This window comes from Adiantum capillus-veneris, chromosome 11 (assembly GCF_014529385.1).
Source record: "Adiantum capillus-veneris isolate H3 chromosome 11, ASM1452938v2, whole genome shotgun sequence".
Taxonomy (NCBI): domain Eukaryota; kingdom Viridiplantae; phylum Streptophyta; class Polypodiopsida; order Polypodiales; family Pteridaceae; genus Adiantum; species Adiantum capillus-veneris.
In genome coordinates, this window is record NC_140941.1 from 92978515 (window position 1) to 92996337 (window position 17823).

Here is a 17823-nt window from a genome sequence, read left to right on the forward strand (position 1 = left end):
TCCCCTGGAATTGAATCCAACATGCCACTTGAAAAAAGATATAGGTGTGTTCTTCAGCAACCAAGGACCCTGTTCAATAACCTACAACACTTTGCTCGGGTCATCAAAGAAGACCATATAGTAGTAATTAAGCAAGCACTGAATATAGCTTTGGAATATGTTTCTAGATTCCCAATTTACACTTATTCACTGCTTGAAGACTTCCCGTGGTGGTCTAACTCCATGGTAGAGACCAATAAGTACCATGTCTTGTAGCTACTTATTCCACTTCTCTAGTTCTCCATTCCCAATTATGTCTACATCCTCATCAAATGCACCATTCCCATTGTTCTCCTCTATCTTCTCACCTTGTTTGGATGCATCTGAAGATATAGCATGCATAGCATTGCCCTCACTGTGTTCTCTTTGTTGTTGAGCTTCTACAGACTGTTGGCTTTCCTTGTTTGCTCATGCATCCTGATGCATATTATTCAGCAGGTCCAAGCCATGTTGAAAAGCTGGCCCAACATTATCCCCATAAGTTGGCCCAACATTATCCCCATCCACATTACCCCATTCATTAGCTACTACTACATTCTTCGGTATTCCAATATGTAGTTGGCCATCATGCTATGGAAATGGACTTGTCCTTGCCTTGATAGAGGAGAAAAAGCATTTTGGCTGTCATTAACCCCCTAGTTCAAAGGTATCCATGCCATTGTAGGATGCAAATGATTATGACCCATTCTCTGTGTTCCATTTGTGAAAAGTTGTGAGAACCCCCGGCAAAGATGCTTGAGCAGGAGGAGAATCCCCATATTTGTAGTTGACATAGGCAAGAGCTCATTCAGTGGGGCATCTTGAAGAGCGTCTTGCTTGCCCCTTTAGGGCAGAGCACAAGAGTGCGCTCAGCAGATGCCTCGTCTTGAGGCAAATAGGCCCTTTGAAAATCGTGAGTGACTAAAGCACAACTAGTTGATCTATGCATGCAAAAACCCTAAACCGCACAAAGTTGCTAAATATTCTTTCCTTTCCAAGTTTTCATGTTGATCGATTTTCTTTTAAGGGCAAAGTAAAGGTCCTAGTCGCTTGAGGCTACCTTGTCGAATTTCACAATTGGTTAGGAAGGTTTGGTTATCAACATCTCAAGGAGGGAAAGGGAGGAGACTCTTCTTTCCCATCACCAATGCACATGCATTCGATCGACGAGCGCCAACCAACCCAGCCAGATTTTGATGGTTCTAGCACATGGATCCGATTTAGCGTGAGGTCATTTTAATGAGTTAGTGTAATTAGCAGTTACCAAAGCTAAAAATAAGTTTAGAAAAAAGATTGACTTTGACATCAACAAACTCACGCAAGATCTGGAACACCTGATGAGGCAGGAATTGTTGAGAGAAGAGGGGGAGATTGACCGCTTAAGATATTCATCACAATCTTCCAAGCAATCACCATCAAACTGTCCACCTCTTCTTCCAATTTCCAAGCACACACACTCACCTAGACTATCACACACACACACACACACACACACACACACAATAAACATAGAATTGACATAGACAAGCTTGTAAGAGAGTGTAAGAGATGTGTCAGAGATGGAGACTAGATTAGAGAGTACACAGAAAATAACCATAGCTTAAGAGAGTAGAGAAGGGAATCTACAAGAGCAAGGCCTAAATCTAGCCCCAAACTCCACGGCACCTCTCTTGTGGAGTTTGGTATTTAATATATTATTTTGAGTTTAAGGTGCCAAAAATTGAGGCCCCTCTTTTACAACCACTTTCACTTTTGTAAATGAGTGAAGCTCATTAGTTCTTGCATGACCCATGAGGGAGTTCCCACTACAACTATTTACAGAGCCATAGTGGCTTATTGAAATGATGTTCTAAGATACTGTGCAAATATAAAATGGCCAAGAGTAATTTCTGTCGCCTCTTCATCAACTCCCCGCATTCCACTCTACAAAATCATCATCAACGCAATTAGTAAACTAAATAGACAGCACATAATTAACCATTACGCCCGGCTATCCCAATTGCAGCTAACCACTACAACAGGAGGGTGCCCAGTCTCGTAACATCCCTCCCACCAGGGATAGCAACTGTCCTCAGTTGCTCAATGGAGAAATCAACTAGACCGTGAGTGATGGAAAGTGTGGAGAAGGTCGGGAAAGTTGCGAAAAAACTTTTCAGGCATCCTCTCCAGGGTGGCCCTTGAAAGTCAAAAGGTAACGGTTATATACCATTCCAGTGCGTGTAGTGGTGGTCTCATGGTCAAGTATTTTGTCAGGGATGAGTTGCTCTTCTTGGTCTACAAGTGAAGGTGGGTCTTCATAAATGTGGTGTGTAGGTAGGGGTCCTCGGAATGGGCGTAAAAGACTTATGTGAAAGGCGTTGTGAATGTGCCAATGTGCAGGTAGTTCTAAACGGAAAGAAACATCATTAATGAGACTGCTGAAATTTTGAAGGGTCCATAAAAATGAGGAGCAAGCTTAACAAAGACATTAGTATCAACACTTTTGATCCTTCGTTTTTCGATGCGAAGTAAAACATGATCACCTTCTTTGAATTGGTGTGCCTTGCGGTGCTTGTTAGCATGCTTGGTGTAAATTTCTTGTGAGTGTTTAATGGCAGAATGCACACTTTCATAAATATCATGAAAGTCAGTAGTGAAATCATCAGCGCGGCAGGCACAACATTAGAAAGACGTGAAGCAGGAGTAGGAGGTGAGTGACCATATACAATTTCAAATGGAGGTTTACCCATGGCCGTGTGAGTGGTGTTGTTGTATGCAAATTGCAAAATATGTAGGTAATCATCCCATTTCTTAGGTTGAGAAGAAACATAAGCTTTTAACAAGTCAATAATAGTGCGGTTGGTGACTCCGGTTTGACCATTAGATTCAGGATGAAATGCAGAAGTGAAGTCAAGTGTAGTGCCAAGATTTTCAAATACAGTAGTCCAAAAAGCACTACAAAATTTTGAGTCTCGGTCAGAAATAATCACTTTAGGCAAACCATGATAAGGAAAAACAGTCTTTAGAAACAAAAGTGCAGCTTGATGTGCTGTGAGTGTTTTCTTACATGGAACAAAGTACGCTTGTTTAGAGAAACAATCAATAATAGTCCATATCATGTCATGTTTGTGCGTTGTGAGTGGGAAACCAGTAACAAAATCCATTGAAATATGTTCCCAAGGTCTTGCATGAATGGGAAGAGGGTGTAAAAGTCCCAATTTCTTACCTGTAGCTGCTTTGATTTTTTGACAAATCAAACAAGTTGACACGTACTGTTTAACATCCATTCTCATAGTAGGCCAATAGAAATCACGACATAAATTTTGAAAAGTTGCAGTAAATCCTCTATGTCCGGCGTAAGGAGGTTTGTGTAATTCTTCAATAATTAATGTACGGAAAGGTTTATTTACACACAATTTTTGTTTGAAATAAAGGAATTTTTCTTGAATAGTGTATTCGAGAAATGTGTGTACATAATTATCAAGCATGTGCAACCATGTCGTTTTGAAGTCATCTGAAGGAGTACGAGCGGAAGTGCGACGCAAGAGAGAGTGCGAGAAGAAGAGCACGACGATATGGTGAACTCGCTCTACTGTAATGTGTAGAGCATAGTGAGTTCTTATTAGGTTTTATTAAAAGAATATGTGTACATACTTGGCGGCCCGCCCACTTACCTGGGCGACCACATTGGGCTTTATACCCCAACAACCTCCCACTTAAAGTCCAATGTGGTACTTTAAGTGTGAGAGAAGCTACTATACAAGATAATATACAAGAGATGTAGAGAAGTGGTGTACTACCCTACACCTAACTGCTTGTGAAAACGCGCAAAGCTCTCTGAGGGAAGTCCTTTTGTAAGTAGATCAGCAGGATTTTCTGTGGTGTGAACTTTGACAAGCTGAAGTTGCTTATCCTCGAGCATTTCCCTGATGAAATGATACTTCACATCCACATGCTTTGTCTTTGAGTGATAAACTGGATTGCGAGCCAATTGTATAGCACTTTGACTATCACAATATAACACAGGCATCTCTTCTTTGATTCCCAAATCTGTTACTAGTCGATTAATCCAAATTGATTCTTTGCATGCCTCTGATGCTGCAACATATTCAGCCTCTGTAGTAGACTGAGTAACACAATCTTGTAATCTAGAACGCCATGATACTGCTCCACGAGCCAATGTAAAGACATACCCTGATGTAGACCTTCAGTTGTCTAAGTCACCTGCATAATCTGAGTCTGTAAAACCCTTTACACTTAGCTCCTAACTCCCATAGCATATACGCATACTCTTTGTAGCTTTCAGGTATCTCAATATTCCTTTCACTGCCTCCCAATGTTTCTTGCCTGGGTTTGACATGTATCGACTTACTACTCCCACTGCAAATGCAATGTCTGGGCGAGTAGCAATCATTGCATACATCAAACTACCCACTGCAGACGCATATGGAATTTTATCCATTTCAGCCTGTTCGTCCTCAGACACAGGACAATCTTGTTTGCTAAGTTTCACATATGGTGGCAATGGAACACTCAATGCCTTTCCCTTCTCCATATTGAAACGTTGCAAAACCTTGTCAATATACTCCGTTTGAGATAACCAAATCGACTTCTTTGATCTGTCTCTCTCAATGCGCATACCAAGTATATGACTTGCCTCACCTATGTCTTTCATGTCAAACGATTTTGCCATCTTTGACTTCAAAGCTGAAATTTCTTCCAAGTGCTTGCCAGCAATCAACATGTCATCCACATACAAAATAAGGATCAACCAACTACCATCCTTAGCCTTCTTTGTATATAGACTGTGATTGAACTCACTACGTTTGTAGCCTTGAGAAAGCATAAACTTGTGGAATTTATGGTACCATGCCCTCGGTGATTGTTTTAAGCCATAAAGACTCTTTAACAACTGGCATACCCAATCTTCCTTGCCTTTCTCAACAAACCCTTCTGGCTGCTGCATGTAAATTTCCACATCTAAATCACCATGCAAGAACGCTGTCTTGACATCCATTTGGTGCAACACCAAATCTAATATGGAAACCAATGCAAGAAAGCATCTCAATGTAGTCATTTTGGCCACCGGAGAGAATACTTCATCAAAGTCAATGCCTTGTTCTTGCTTAAAGCCCTTGGCAACAAGCCTTGTTTTGTACTTTGGCTGACTATCATGAGCGGTGATCTTATACCTGTAAACCCATTTACAGGGTAGAGCCTTTTTGCCCCATGGTAATTTAACTAGCTTCCATGTCTGGTTTTTATGCAGAGCTATCATCTCTAACTGCATGGCCAATTGCCAATTCTCGGAGTCCTTCATTTGCACTGCTTCCTTGTAACATGAAGGCTCATTGCAATCAATCAACATGACATAGTTCATAGATGGAACAAACCTATCAGGAGGTCGCGTGACACGTCCAGATCTACGCACAATAGGTGGCTCAGGCTCACCCACAACCTGTGGTTCCAATCTATCCTATCCTTGCTCCTCTTGAGCCCTGACATTTTGTCTTGCACGTGTAGGTCCATCTTCTTGGAAGACAACTCTTCTAATCTCCTCAACTTTCTCTGGTTTAGAATGATATTTGGCTTCATTAAAGTGAACATCATTGCTGCGGATAACCTTTCTGGATTCGGGATCCCAAAGTATGTACCCCATCTCACCAGAATTACCATAGCCTAGAAAGATGCACTTTCTACTCTTTGGCTCAAGTTTGTTCCTAAATTCCTTTGCAACGTGAGTATATGTCTCACAGCCAAAGACTCTGAGATGCTTGTATGAGGGCACCTTGCCTGACCATACCATCTCTGGCACTGAATCCTTCTGCAAAACCTTGCTAGGAGATCTATTTACAAGATGAACAGCTGTTGATACAGCTTCAGCCCAAAACCCATTTGGCAGCTGTGCATTAGACAACATACTTCTGACCTTCTCTTGTATTGTCCTATTCATCCTCTCAGCAACACCATTTTGAGGAGGATTGTAAGGAGCAGTAAGTTCACGTTTTATACCTTTTGACTCACAAAAGTCTTGAAAGGCCTTTGAAACATACTCTCCACCATTGTCAGTGCGTAAGCATTTAAGCTTCTTGCCACTCTGATTCTCCACAAGTGTCACAAACGTTTTGAAAACACTAAACGCTTCATCCTTGTGCTTGAGAAAGTAAACCCATACTTTCCTCGAGTAATCATCTATAAATGTCATAAAGTAAGAAGCTCCCCCTAGAGATAGGTTAGGCATAGGTCCACACAAATCACTATGAACAAGTGCCAACTGTGTATCTCTTCTACTGCTTCTATGCTTATGTGGCTGCTGTGTTTGCTTACCATACAGACAATGTTCACAGAATTCAAAATCATTAAATGAAAATCCAGGCAAATAACCAGAACGAGACAAGATTTCCATTCCCTTCTTGGAAATATGTCCTAACCGGCTATGCCACAAAGAAACGTTCGGCTGCTCGGTTACATTGATTACATTTTTAGAGACATTTGATACATAAATCGTGTAAAGTCCTCCAGACTTTACTCCGTGTGCTACTGTCATAGAACCCTTGGATATCTTCCACATGTTCTGTCCAAAAGTGGTGACGTAGCCAGCATCATCAAGTAAACCTGTGCTGATCAAGCACTTTGTAATTGCGAGAACATGTCTCACATTCTTCAGCGTGAAAGAAGAGCCATTCCGAAACTTCAATTGAACTTCTCCAACACCTAAGATCTCACATGTCTGCCCATTGCCTAGCCGAACATGATCTTTAGTGGTCACATAAGAGGTAAACCACTCCTTGTTTGGAGACACATGAAGTGATGCCCCTGAGTCTATAATCCAGTCACTCAGTGCATTTCCATCAGATGTTGTAAGAAGAGCTGAGTCCATTGTATTCTTCAAGAAGTAGATGTCTCCTGACACTAGACTGTCATCCTCTGCAACAGTGTTTGTCACATTTATTTCTTGAATCTTCACTGAGGACTTGTTCTTCTCACCATGGTCTTCAGCTTTCTCTTTGCCTTTTTCTGCTTTCCATTCTTTGCAGTCTCTTTTCATGTGACCCTTCTTTCCACAATGGTAGCATTCTATGTCACTCTTGCCTTTAGCACTGCGGGACTTGCTACGAGACTGATTCCTCTTTCCACCTTTGTACTTTTCTTTGGTCCTTCCCCTGACAACTAAGGCTGTTCCTTTGCCTTTGTCCATTGTCTTTCTATTGGTTTCTTCAGTAAGCAGACTTCCTTCTACACCTGCTATGTTCAAACCATCTAGAGGTGCATAATTACTCAAAGCTGTGCGAAAAGTGTCCCAACTTTCCGGCAATGTGATCAACAGGAACATAGCTCTAACAGGTTCCTCAAACTTGACACCTTGAGCTGACAACTGACTGTAGATTGTGTTGAATTCATTCAGATGATTGGACATAGGTGTCCCTTCTTTCATCTTCAAGTCAACAAGCTTCTTAAGCCAGTATACCTGTGAAGCTGCACTCTGCTTCTCATAAAGATCACTCAGCTTTAACCATGCTTGATAAGCCGACATCTCGTCTGCTACATTGAAGTAAACGCTTTCTGCCAAAGTCAGCATAATGGTAGAAAGTGCTAATTCATCCATTTCTCTCCATTCATCTTCGTCCATATCTTCTGGTTTTATCCCCTTGGGCTTTATAGGTTTTATCTGCTTCTTTTGTACCAACACGTGCCAAATCTTCTTCTTCCACAATGGGAAATTGGTTCCATCCAGCTTCTTGATATTGTAAAGAGCAGTGTCCTGTGATCCAGCCATAGCTACGCTTCACAGTGGTTTACTTTCCTGGAAAAAATTCAGCAGAGTTTCCCCTGTAAACTGACCTCTGAACCAATATCAACCTGTCAAATGAACCAAGAAAGCTTCAGATTCTACATAAATTTCGGCAGAGTCTCCTTTGTAAAATGGCTCTGGTGTACTAAAAAACAGCTCAAAAACACTGTCTCTCTGACACTGTAAGCGGGTAACCCTGTCCTGCACCTGTACTGTCTCTCACTGTCCTGTCACTGTCCTGTAATCATAGACTGTGACAATGCCTCAATGGCAATAAAGCAAAGATGCAATCCCAACTGTCTAACTCACAGTCAATACATCCTAGCTGCCTATCTAAGGGTGCTCGAGGGATCGCTCCAAGACTTGTATCACCGAAAGGATCTCAACATTCGAGAATCCCCCAGCTCAATAAAACCTCACTCAACCCTCAACAAAGGCTGCAGTAAATCTTATAGTACATAGACTTCCCACAAAGTCATACATCCACAAATTTCCCACTATATGCTGTAACCGCTGCAGCGCTTGTTTGCTGCGTGACTCACAGCCAGCAAACCCTCAACAAACATACATCATTTCTGACAATACATCCCATGTGGAAGTTCCTGCAATGTCAGGATGAAATCTGGAATATCAAGCAGCAAACACAAGCTACCTGATGAACTAGTGGATGTCGCCTACAGTCTGTGTGTAGATGCGCCCATGTCGTATGTGACACGCCTCCAAGAACTGTGAGCCGTCCTTCGATGTGTAGATAGCCACAAATCAACACTCTGGGAGCGTCGATATCCTCAGCACCTGCAATCGTAGGCCGAAAACCCCAAATTTGCAGAGTCGGATATGCACTCGCCGAGACCACGTAGTCAAAAATGGCCTGCGCAGACCTTTGTCGAAGCCGAACGGTGGCCGAGATGACCTCAGAATGAAATTTTGATAACACCAAGCCCTTCCTGGCGGCCCGCCCACTTACCTGGGCGACCACATTGGGCTTTATATCCCAACATCATCATCATGTGCATAAGTGTCAGGCATAGTGTCAAAGGAAGTTCCCATAATGGTTGATAGATGATTAAGTGAGGGTCTTCTACTCAAAGCATCAGCTACAACATTTTCTTTACCAGGTTGGTATTGAATGTTGGGCTGGAAACTTTGAATAAAAGCGGCCCACTTAATATGTCTATCATCTATTAAGGGCTGAGAAAGTAAATATTTGATACTTTTTTGATCAGTTTTAATGATGAAGTTAGTACCCATTACATAATGTTTCCAGATTTTCAATGCATGTACCACAGCAGTCAACTCTTTATCATAAGTATTGAACTTTGTTTCAGACGGTTGAATTTACGACTTTCAAAAGCAATTGGATGGTTATCTTGCATACGGACTGCACCGATACCTTTCCCACTAGCATCAGTGACTACCACAAAGAATGGTCTTTCAAAATCAAGCAATTGCAGTACAGGTGCATTAGTCAAGGCATGTTTAAGTGCATTAAATGAGCAAATTTCCTGTAATAGCTACAAAGACCAATAAAAGATTGTAGCTCTTGCAAGTTTTTGGGTTTAGGCCAAGATTGAATGGCTTCCATTTGCTTTGGATCGAAATGTATTTCCTTACCCGATACAATGTGTCCCAAATATTCAATTTCAGATTGGAAAAATGAACTCTTTTCAGGATTTAGATACAATTGATTTTGTGCAAGCAAATCAAATACACGTTGCTTATGCTCTTCTTCAGATTTAATGAATACCAAAATGTCATCAAAAAATACAATCACAGAATCTTGATGGTCAATAAAAATGCGATTCATCATACGTGTGAATGTAGCTGGTGCATTTGTCAAACCAAATGGCATGACAAGAAATTCATAGTGTCCAGTTTGTGTTCTGAAAGCAATTTTGCAGGCGTCATGTTCAAACATTTTGACTTGGTGATATCCTGATTTAAGGTCAATTTTGCTAAAGATGTGTGCCCCTTTCAGTTTGTCTAATAGGTCATCCACTCTAGGAATTGGAAACCTATTCTTAATGGTGATCTTGTTTAAAGCCATGTAGTCGATACACATACGAAAGGTTCCATTTTTCTTATTGACAAGAAGTACTGGAGCTCCGTATGGTGAACTACTAGGTCGGATTAGGCCTCGGTCAAGTAAATCAGTGATTTGATTTTGTATTTCCCTGTGTGCGGTAGGATTTACACGATAAGGTGCTCTACAAGGAGGTTCACTACCCGGTATGATGTCAATGTTGTGGTCTTCTGGGCATGATGGTGGAATTCCAGGTGGCAGATCATGCATGAAACAATCTTTAAATTGTTAGAGAAATTCATCGTGTGTGGAATTACGTGAAGTTTTAGTTTCAACGGATATTTGATTTACCAATACTAGATATGTTTTCCCCTGTTTTCGAATTGCTCGTTTGGCTTGAGTGTGAGAGAGGAGTGGAAATTTTTGATGTGCCAGTGTTGCTTGGATGGAGAAAGTTTTATTATTATGGGTGAGAGACATTGTACGTGTTTTATAATTAATCAACGGGTCAAATTCATGACGAAATGGCATTCCCAAAATCATATCAAGACCATGCAATGGTGCTACCAAAAATGTACGTGCTTGTGTGAATTCACCAATGCAAACTTCAACAGTGACTTGAGTTTTACAATTAAAACGTTGATTATTAAAAACAGTTTTGACCTTATGAGGTGATGAAAGTTCAGAGAGTGATAGTTGCTGTGCCAATCGTGTGGAAATGAAATCATGGCTACTACCATCATCTAACAGAATGGTGACATTTTCACCCTTAACAGTGCCTTGCACTTTAAACAAAGTGTGAGGAGATATAGGAGTACCTGAGGATGGGTTGTCATCGTTATCATAATCAGGATCATATCCCTCACCGTAGTTAACTTCCACTTCCTTGTTGTTGGGTGTAGCATCTTCGATGAGGTTAAGAGTAGCTCCGTTGGGGCGGTTGTTGTTGAAGGGTTTTTTACTTGAATTCCTGTTGACTCCATTTGAATGGCCATTGGATTGACCATTTCCCTTAGCATGACCATTTGGGCACTTATCTGCATAGTGAACATATTGAAAGCATTTAAAACACTTCACCTTTTTGTTACCATTAGAATTTGGAGGAGAACGCTGGTTGAAAGGATGTTGGTTGCCTCGTTGCTGAGTGTTGTTGTTGCTCGTATGAGGTTGAGCAGTGGTAGGGGGATTGTCGAATCTTCGTCTTTTGAAAAAGGTACGGCTTTGGTGTTTGCTTCTGTCAAAGTTAGGAGAGAAAGGAGGTCTCTTGTTGCGGTTAGTGTTAGCAGGTTGATCAGTGTGAGAGGAATGTCCACCTTTCTTCTTTTCTACGTTGAGAGCCAAATTAATGGCCTTTGACAGAGAATCTAGTTCGAACATATCTACCTCAACACTAATTTGTAGTGCCAAGCCTGATATGTACTTTCGCTTCAATTTCCTACGACTAACATGTTCAATAGCTTGCAATTGAATTAGACAATTCCAAAAACGGTCAGTGTAACCCTGTACATCTTCATTTCTACCCTGTCGTATTCAATCCCATTGACGTCGTGCTTTAGCTTTGTACTGTGTGGGCAAAAATTGGGGTAAAAACACTTTTTTAAATGCATTCCATGTGCGTGGTCTTCTTCCATGTTGTTTGGTGGCGTTCCACCACAATGCAGAGCTGCTAGTGAGATGATTGGATGCACACTTTACCATTTCACGCTCGGGAAAGTCTTCATCATGAAAGTAGTCATCTAGTTGACTAACCCATGCTAGAACAGTGCTAGCAGCTTTAGTGCCATCAAAATCTTTGAAAGTGAAGGCTTTTCTACTAATTTTGTTTTTCTTGGGTACCGGTGCAGATTCGGTGCGTGCAGAATGCAATAATTTATCTTCAAGTTCTTGCCTTCGCATGCGTTCATATGTGAGTGATTGCTACAAATTTTGAAGTTGCTCTGCAATCGTGGGTGCATGAGGAAGATGTGCCATGATTGCGTGCTTTTTTGTAATAAATTAATAAATAAATAACTAAATAGTAATGCTTAAAAAGGCTATTTGGTGATATTCGCAGATGCAATATGTGGAATAAAATAAAATAAATAACAGAAATGTAATGTACTTAGCTGAGAAAGAGCGGTGGTGTCTAGTCCGGAATGGCGATGTGCTAGGAAATTGCTAGAGAATAGACAGTCCGACGGTGTGTCACCAAGCCAGTTGAATTTGTAGCGTCCGGTCTCCCTAACCCTCAAAATAATACGCTGATAATTTTACGATATGGTCACTTCCTGATTTGTGCCATGTGTCGTGGCGGATGGTTGTTAATTACACCTGGCCTTTGATCGCCTCCTGTTTTGAACTTTAGATGCGATTTATTCAATTTTTCCTTGTTCAAATCGCCAACTTTGACTGTTCAATGGCCGAGTAATCATGATGAGTGGGTGCCCTCTTGAAGTATCAAGAATGTCTGAATTTTTAAAAAGCTTGGGGAATTTGCGGTGGACGGCCGAGTAGAACACTGGGTGGCCGAATAAAAAAGGGAATGCTTTGAGGATTTTTGGCAAATCCTTTGAGGGTAAGGTTTTTTTGTTTTGTTTTGTAAAGCCTTGGATATTGGGCGGGCGGACAGGTTTTAGGCCACCTTTTAATTTTAAAGCAGGTGTGTGAAGGCCATCAAAAGCCTTGCATGGCGGGCTCGTGATCTGCAGGCAGCGCGCAGGTACGAAGAGGTGCTCAGAATGGCGCGCAAAGCGGGTTTTGGACCGTGAGGGGGTGACGGCCTTGACCCAACAGGCCTAGGCGACGACAAGTGTGGCGGTGGCAGTCAATTTCATGTAGGTCGACATATCGACATAGAGGTCCTTCCCACGGCCGAAGCTCAAGGCACACAATAGAGAGTGTGTTACTTAGTGTGCAGTGGAAAGATGGATAGCCCTAGAGTGATGGGCGTATATAAAATGCACGGGGGAAAAAACCTCCTAAAGAGGGAAAAAATGCCCCGGCGGTCCTAGTGTGTTCACACACATCACTACCACATGTATATGGTAACAGGCTTATTGAAATGATGTTCTAAGATACTGTGCAAATATAAAATGGCCAAGAGTAATTTCCGTCGCCTCTTCATCAACTCCCCGCATTCCACTCTACAAAATCATCATCAACTCAATTAGTAAACTAAATAGACAGCACATAATTAACCATTACGCCCAGCTATCCCAATTGCAGCTAACCACTACAATAGGAGGGTGCCCAGTCTCATAACAGGAATGGAGCACTTTGATTCACTATTGCGTTGAAACCACCCAAGGTTGAGCTTGTCGATCCCTTGCACTTGCTCTTAGTGTAGTCACGTGGATGAGTTAGTGTTAACAACTTCATAGCCATGCAAGGCATCCAATCTTATTATAAAATCTTTTTTTTGTTACATTATTTTAAGTATGTTTCTTATTGATTGGGTGTTTCACCTGACCATGTGTGTAGCCTATCTAAGTGCTCACAAAACAAACTGACCTTTACTATATTTCCCCCCACTAAAATGACCTTGAAATGCAGTTCAAGAAGAAGATATGGTGAAGGGGCTGGCCAAGTGAGCTTCTCCTCAATCTTAATCTAATGTTGACGCTAAAGAAGCCACTATTTTTAACTCAGTCAGGGATAAAAAAAGATGATGCTTATGAAAATTTTGCTAATTTTGAGAGAGAAATGCAGATGGAGGATGAACTTATAATGGAAGGAATGCAAATGTCTCCAATCAAAACTAATCCAGTTCTAGTGAGTGAAGATGATCCCAAAGGATCTCCAAGCAAAAAATCTCAATCAAAAAGGAAGAAGGAGAAGAACAGTGACCTAGCAAGAGCTTCCATGGTTCTAGCCAAGCTTCCAAAATTCTCTAAGAAATGATGGAGTTTAAAAAGCTAAAGATTATTTCTTACAATTGCAAGGCTGACCCTGTCAAAGCTGTTATTTTGAAGCAATATCTACAAACTTACAATTAATTTATTTGGTATTACATTGATCAATATTATGTGGCAAGTGAGTTGTTACTTGGATAGGTCTTACTTTATGTCATATCACTACCTTTAATTTTGAAAGTGCAAAAGTCTAAATGTAATTTCAAAGTAGGTTGACCTCATATACATCCAAGCTTGTTGAAATTGTCTTCTGTAAAATGTAAATTTGAAAATATTTTTGGGGAAAGTTTTGGCTTGCATGAGTCTCTTGCTAGGGCATGGCAAAAAGCTATAAGGTAGTCCTTGAGAGTTCTCATTGAACTACAAAGAAGGCCAGGGCTATGGGGAGTAGGAGAAGGATGACGATTAAAACTAAAATTGAGAAACTTGAAAGAGAGTCTGGCAAGCAAGGATCCCCCCTCCTAAATTGTCTAATCTGAAGGTCAAGATGAAATAGGAAGAATGCCTAGCTACTTAAAGTGTTTGCTCACCAAAGAGATGTTAAGTTTACCAGAGAATATTGGGCTGGTAAAACAGAAAGGCCCACCAAAGACTTCGTTCCTCTGCTCGAGAAAGATAATGGGAATCTTGTTGAGAATCAAGAAGAGAATTTGGAACCGATTTCCTCCCATTTTTCCAATATTTTCTGTAAGTTCTTACTATAAATGGTCTGATCAGCATAGCAAGGGCCAAAATTCCCCAGTGCAGAAAAAAACAATGGATCCCATGGTGGCCACTTATCTAGATTGACCTATCACTGTGTGAAAACTTGAAGAAACTATTAAAAATCTTAAAATAAGAAAATCTATAGGTTTGGATGGTTTATCTAATGAGTTTTACATTGAGTACAAAGATTTCGTGAGTCCTTATCTAATATTGGTTTGGGAAGAGGCTCATATTACTAGGTGTATTCCTATTTAAGCTAACTTGGGGATCATTAGACTAATACATAAAGAGGGGGAGAGGAAAAAACTCTCCAATTAGAGACCCATTACATGTATGATTTCTCTTTACAAAATTTTATCCTCAACCCTAGCTAGAAGAATTAGTCCTTTCATGAACTCATTCATTCTTCAAGAACAAAAAGGTTTTATTAAGGGCAGATTTATCTTGGATGCTATTGTGTCTTTATGGGAAGGCATTGAGCTTGCTAAAGAGTTGAATCAAGAGTTTGTATTCCTCAAGATAGGCTGTGATAAGGCTTATGATAGAATAGAATGGGACTTCATCATGAAGTCCTTGCAAGACAAGGGTCTAGGGAAATCTTTTATCATCAAAATGGTTCATATCTTGTTTTCTCATGTTGTTAGAAAATCTCTCTTAATGGTGAATTGACAAGTCCAATTAGATTGAGGAGATCTATCATGCAAGGCTATCCTCTTTCCCCTCTTCTCTTTGCTATTATGGAAGATGCATTATGCTTGCTATGAGCACTAATATAGAAAAAGTTAAGATGAAAGGGATTCAATATCCAAACTACTTAAAACAGCTTTGCTTACAACTTTTTGTTAATGACTGTAATGCCCTATTGGCTCATGATTGAAAATCCATTAATGATTTCTAGGAATGTCTTGATGTCTTCTGTGTTGCAAGTGGCTCTGTTATTTAACCATGCTAAAATAGGGTTCATAAACTCTAATGATGTAACTCCTCATATTGTTAGTGATGCTGGATGTAAACAGTTGGCATATGGTACTATGTTCAGTCTACTTGGGATCCCAATGGACTTTAAAGTGTCCTTTCAACAAAGTTGGACTTTGGCTATGGACAAACTCAGGAAAAAGCTAATCTGCTGGCAGTCCATGTAGCATTCTCTCTCCTCTATATTTTTTGTACTTAATCACTATTTGCTGCCTTCAACGTTGTATTTTATGGCTTGATGGAAACCTAATAATCTATAGATGAAGCATGGTAGGACTGAGCAGGAGATTTCTACAAGGGGAAAATGAGCAAGTGGCCAAGGTACAAAAAATTGCATATGAGGTTTGTATCATGCCTAAACCTGCTAAATGGATCAAGTGAGCTATATCCTTTGATGGAATTTGGGCCATTTTGATTAAAAAAAAATATGCATAGATTCTACATTAAATAATGCAAAGCATGGGTAGATCTTTCATTGGATGAGATTATCTTTGTAGATGTTATCATATCTCCCAAAGGCTCTATGCTATGCCAAATAATGCGGGATGCTTGGTTTGCTATAAAAGGAAGGTCAAGGAATAGGTAAATGTACATGTGAATATGAATGCAATCATGTCTGACTTTGATTTCTTTAGCAAGTGATTGTGAGTATAGAGAGAAGGAAATACATCATGGGTCATAAGTGTCATGAATAAGGAATCATAAGCTGGGCTAGTGGACATTAAAAAAAAGGCTAAACCAAAAATGGAATCATAAGTTGGGCAAGTGGCCATAAGGAATCATAAGCTAGGCCAGTGTTCCAGTGGACATAAAAAAAAGGCTAAACCAAAAATGGGGAATTATGTGGAGTCTCTAAGCAATGGGAATATATATTTAAAGCCATTTGGGTTTTCCATAAGTCAAATAAACAAGTTGTTCTTACATGGGTGATTTTGCGTAAGGCCATATGGACACATTAGAAAGCCAAGAGGATTGGTACTAGGGATGGTCTATGTGCTAGGTGCAAAACCCAGGAGGAAACTCTGCAACACTTGCCTTTTGGATGCTAGGCTAACAAGAAATTTTTGAGCCTGTTTTATAGGTTATGCTATCTTGCTCATCCTATCTCTTGGACATGGAGGGAGGTTGTCCTGGGGGAAGGCCTTGGAGGGGAGATTCTCACTTGGAATTCAATAAGGCTAGTGTTATTGTGGTACATATGGTGCGAAAGGAATGCAGCTACTTTTAAGAACCAACAAATTAATGTGACAGAAGAATTCCTTCTAGAGGTGCATAGGTTGGCCACAAGATTGAGAGTAGTTGTGGTCAAGGTGCCAAAAAAGGGAGAGTTAGAGCAAATGTGCAATACTTATAGATGGCAGCATTGGAAGTCCAAGCTTAGAGAATTGTGATCAATCAAAAGAACGAGCTTGATAGAATACTGAAGCTCGTATGCAGGCAATGATTAATTCAAATCATGCCAAGGATGTGGAGCTCATAACTATCAAAAATGTATTCTAGGGTTATTTTTGTTAGCTACAAGTGTACATGGTGTTATAGGATTGCTTGCTCCACGTGCTAGTGCTTATTCAAATAGGTATATTTTGGAGGTGACCTCTCACAGAGTGAAGACACTAAGGAAGATGAAGATTGAAGTAGAAGGATTAGTCTCAAGGTTTCCATTCATTGCCAAGGGATGCATTGTGATGAAGAAGGCGGCTACCAAGAAGAGGACATTTTGGTGCAGAAGTGACTAAGGAATGTTGGGAATTTTCCTTTAAGATCTCTCCTTTTTTCTTTTTTAAAATTATTTTCAAATCCTCTAAAAAATAGGCCTTGGTCCAACCAAGCTAATCTTCTACACCACCCAACAAGAACAACTCACTTCATGCCATTCAAATGGAAGTTTCCATTCATGGTGTCTTTTGCGTTTTGCAAAATTGTGTCCATATATGTTGGGCCTACTTAGATTTCCTTGACAATAACTCTAGATACTATAACAAAGGTACATGCTTGTTCTCATCCTTCTTGCTATGGTGGAAAAAAACTCGGGCCTTATTAGGCTAGCTACTAATCACAATTCATGTCGCAAGGGAATCTTACTTCAATGAGCATGTTATGTCAATTGTCTTGCATTAGGGTACACTTGTGACATGAATTTGGACAATGTTGGCTAAAACTAAGGCATATGATCTTTCTCTCAATGAGACATGTATGGGAATGTGGTCTGTAGGAAGTAGACATGGGAAATACGCTCTTGGGAATTTTCTCAAAAGCTATTTTAATGCTTGGTGTTTTCTTTTTAACAGGGACCGAAGGAAGGGAGCATCATGCCTAGGAGGAATTTAAGTGGAGAAGTGAAGCTATCATATGGGTGATATAGAGTACTGGTGGAATTTCCAGTATGGGATGCAGTAGGGCCAACGTGAGGTGGAGCAATATGCAAATGTTGTGGACCAGCC

At 40.5% G+C, this 17823-nt stretch overlaps 1 pseudogene; it reads right to left on the reverse strand.

Moving 5' to 3' along the window:
- Positions 1-255: 255 nt before the first annotated feature.
- Positions 256-17823, reverse strand: part of LOC147447656 (uncharacterized) — a 47384-nt pseudogene continuing 29816 nt past the window's right edge.